We start from the raw sequence: 4,102 nt of genomic DNA, 5'->3' as shown, positions 1-4,102 counted from the left end.
TGCGGCACTTGTGTCCCGGGGGGGGGGAGGTGGGGGAGCCACAGCCACCGGGGCCGGGCCAGGGGCTGAGCCGGCAGCGGGGAACGGTGACAGTGGTGTCACCTGGGGGTGCCAAATGGATGTGCCGACCACAGCAGCCTGTGCACTGGCGTCAGCTTGTGTTTTCGGTGAGGCTTCTTGGCTCGGCCATCAGACGCGCCCACGGCAGGCTGTGCCGGCTGCCCGGGCCAGCATGCGCCGCTCGGGGTATACACGTGCTCCCAGCGCCGGGGGCTCCAGGGAGGGGTCCCAACCCGGCGGCCTCGTGGTTCCTGTCTTGCTGTGCCCATGCACAGGCCAGACTGAGAGACGCTCCCACGCGGTGCATGGAGCACCAGAGCCACCGGCAGAGCACCGACCTCCCTGCCGGTGAGAGACACCACCATGCTGCCTGTCCCAACCTGGAGCCTGGCTCCCTTGGGCTTCCTGCAGGAATTGGGTGCCCTCTCCCTGCCCTGGAAGCGCCGTGACCTGCGGCAGCCCGGTCGAGCAGACGCCGCTTGGAGGCACCGGGCAGAAGTGCCCCGACCCCTGTGTCACCCGGGTGGGCAGCACTTTGCTTTGGGGTCAACAGCACCCCGTCCTCTCGCAGTGAAGCCGATGGCAGCTGCTCAGGGACACGAGGACGTCTCTGCTGGGGGAAAGGGCTGCTCCCCTTCTCATCCTGCTGCCTGCCCTGCCTGCCCTGCCTGCCCTGCCTGCCCCAGCTGCCCTCCCCGCTCCCAGCCCGCACTTCCCCATCTCAGACCCAGGAGTGTGTTTTGAAATCGTGAGAAACATCCTCTCTCCCCCACCTATTTCTTCTTTTCCTTTTTCTCTTCCTCTCCGTTGCCCCGGCCTTTCTCCCCGTCCCGTGGCAGCTGGCGAGGTGTCGCTGGCTGCCGGTGGCTGTGGCCTCCACGCTCTGCAGGTGGCTGCGGCATCACCGCTCCCCACTCTGGCTGCGGGACACTGCTCCTGGACCCTGCGGTTTAGGGGGGTTGTGTGCTGGGGCAGCACTCCTGCACCAGGGTCAGCTGGGGCTTGAGGTGCTGGGTGGGGATGGGGGGGTCGAGGCCGAGGAAGAGTCCCCCCAGCCCTGTGTTTTTGGTCCCGGCTGGCACGTGCTGCCATCCTCTCCCCCAGCCACGTGGCGGCAACAGCTCGGTGAGTGCTGGTGCTCCGTGTCCGGCATCACTGTCCACTCCTGGCATGAGGATGGGAAAGGACTTGGGGAACCTCAGTGACAAAGGGCCCGTAGCACCCAGAAAGACCCCGGCAGCCCAAATGGGGGCCAGGCACCCCCCGTGCTCCCACCTTGGCACCAACTGTGCTGCTGGCTGCCGACGATGCCGGGGGAGGATGGGGGGAAGGTGCCACTGGGGCTGGACGCAAAGGGGGGGATTTGGGGCAGGGAGGTGGGAGCTCCTTGGGTGGGAGATGAAGGTGGCGGCTACGGGGAGGCTTAACACCCTGCATGGCTGGGGCAGCACCGTGGCCGGCGTCCCGTCTCACCACACGTTTCCTGCGAGGGGACGGTGCACGGGGGGTGCCAGCGGCATGGGGGCTGTCTGTGTGGGCTGGCGGGCTGCAGGAGCCGGACACGCAGGCAGGGGGGTGAATCCCGGTGCCTGCTGAGGTGCCGGGGGTGGGCAGCGGTGGGGTGGCGTGCGGCGAGCCCCCTGCCCCGGCGGAGCCTGGCAGCTGGGCTGCCGTGGGAAATGGCGTTGGCGCAGCTCTGCAGTGCAGCAGGGCAGCTGGGTCCCGCTCGGCAGGGGGGGACGGATCCAGGCAGCCGGCAGCACCGCTCCCCCGGGGGTGCCGCTTTGCTCCCCCCTTCTCCCCTCCTTCCCTCCCTCCGCGTGCCGCTCCCTCCCTGTGCCGCTCCCTCCCCGCTCCCCCGCCCCGCGCACACGGGCGATTGCGTTCTGGATGGCGATACGGATCCCTGTCAAAGCCAATTAGGAGAAATTAATACGCCGGGGTTGAAAGGGCTCCGCGCTCCCGGGGAGGGAGTGGGCTGTGACTCACGGGCTCCCTGCCCGGCGGTCCTGGCCTCTGTGGGACACCATGTGCCGGAGCAGCCCATGGGCTCTGCCCACCCCGGCGCTGCATGCTCCCAGCCAGAGCAGGCTGGTGCCTGCCTCGCTGTGCCGCACAGCCTGCCTTGGCCCGAGCCTTGCTGCCCCGGTGGCACCGGGGGACATGGGGCAGAAACGGCACCGCCAACGTGCTGCCCGGCTCAGGGCTGCGGTGGGGGGCTGCGCTGTGCACCTGCATGCACGGCCGCATCCTTCCCACTGCCACGAGGGGTCTGCATTAAGCCAGGGGCGTTGCATCGAACTGCGGGGGTCTGCATTTAGCCAGGGGCCTGCCCGGTCCTGGCTGCCTGTGGCCAGGGCAGGCAGAGCAGGCAACTCGTGCTCCCCAGGTTTTGCCTCGTTCATGTTACACTGCCTCGCCATCCCGCTAATTCCCTGGGCTGGAAAATCCCTGCCAGGTCAGGCAGCTCCTGCGCTCGGGTCAAAGGGGCTGTTGGGCCACTCTCGTCCCGCGGCTGAGCCTGTTTCTACCCCGTGCCGCACTGACTCGGCGAGCTCGGAGGCGCTGGGGTCCGCTGCCCAGGATGGAGGGATGGCGGTCCTGCCCGTGCCCTGCAGCTGCTCGGGGGCTCTGCTCATCTCCGGCTGCTCCTGCCCCAGCGAACGCCCTGGCACGTCCCCGGCGGGGCTTTGCCCATCGGGGTGGGCTGAGCCGGAGGTACCCCTCGGGGATGCGGTTCAGCATGGGGCTGGAGGGTGATGGGGCTGGCGCGGAGACAAGCCGAGCTGTGCTGACTCAGCGTGCCCAGTGGCAGGAAAATAAATCTCCTCTGGGCATTAATCCCCCTGACAGCCCAAGGAAGCGTCGGTGGAGCGTGCTGCGCGCACATCTTAGGGCAATCACTGCCGTAATATCGTTTGCCATAGGCTGAACTCTGAGAGTCGCTCCAGCCTGGCCTAACGGCCGGGAGCGCGGAGGGGATGGGGAGCATCCTGGGTTGCACTGGAGCCGGTGCAGGGCTCACGGTGGTGCTCAGGGCTGGCCGAGGGATGGAGAGGACGCGGGGCTGGTGGGAGTGGGAGGGCTCGGCACCGGAGGAAGGGGGGAGCAGATCCAGGATTTCCTGCAGAGCCACCGTCCCCCAGCCCAGGACGAAGGCAGAGAGCGTCGGGGGGTCCTGCTTCCCGTCCCTTCCCCTCTGCCAGCTGCGGCCGGCGTCCTCCTCCTCAGCCTGCTGCCAGCAGCCGTGTTAAAGCGGTTTGTTTTAATTACCGGAGCGAAGGAAAATTCCAGTGTAGGCAAACGCAGTAAATGGAGCAGCGCTGCCCGCCTGGCTGGGCAGGGACCGGCTCTGCCCCCCGCACCTGGGCAGGGAGCAGCTCTTCCATGGGAGGTCCCAGGCTCCCATCCCGGCTGTGCCGGGGTGTCCCGCTGCTGGGCTGCCACGTCAGCCTCCGCAGCCCTTCGTCTTTCCGAAATACCTGTAAGGTTGCGTGCTCCTCCCGGCGCTCGCCTGCTCCGCAGCTATGGTAGCTGCACCTCAGGCGGGTGTTTGGGAGCAGAGCTGAGACCTGCTCCCGCCTTCGGGTCATCCCTGCTGCCATCACTATGGCAAAGTGGGTTTTTTTCTGGGCTCCCTGGTCTGTGTGTTCCCGTGCACATGGGTGACGAGTGATTTGGGCGCCGCGGGGCTGGCCGAGAGCAGGCATGGTGCAGAGGGGTGCCGGGCTGGCTGGTGCCAAGCATCCCCCTGGTTCGTGCCCCGAGCATCCTCAACGCTGAGCCCCGCTCCCTGCCACGTCGTGGGCTGGGGCAGCTGGGGTCTGGGCTGTGCTGGCCTTCTGGGGCTGCGGTGGGGGACGCCCTGATGGCTGCCCGGGAGCGGGGGGTCTCCCCGATGCCCACCCAGGTGAGTGGCCCCAGCAGTGGCAGCGTGGGGTGGATGCTGTGCCCGGCCGCCGTGCCCTGGCAGGGCTGTGCAGGGCCCTTGGCACACGCTGCTGCTTGGGGCCGGGACCGGCCACCGCGGCTTGGGGCAGCT

Source organism: Aptenodytes forsteri, unplaced genomic scaffold, assembly GCF_000699145.1.
Source record: "Aptenodytes forsteri isolate BGI_AS27 unplaced genomic scaffold, ASM69914v1 Scaffold34, whole genome shotgun sequence".
Lineage (NCBI taxonomy): Eukaryota > Metazoa > Chordata > Aves > Sphenisciformes > Spheniscidae > Aptenodytes > Aptenodytes forsteri.
The sequence above is the reverse complement of the archived record's forward strand: the minus strand, read 5'-3'. Positions refer to the sequence as shown.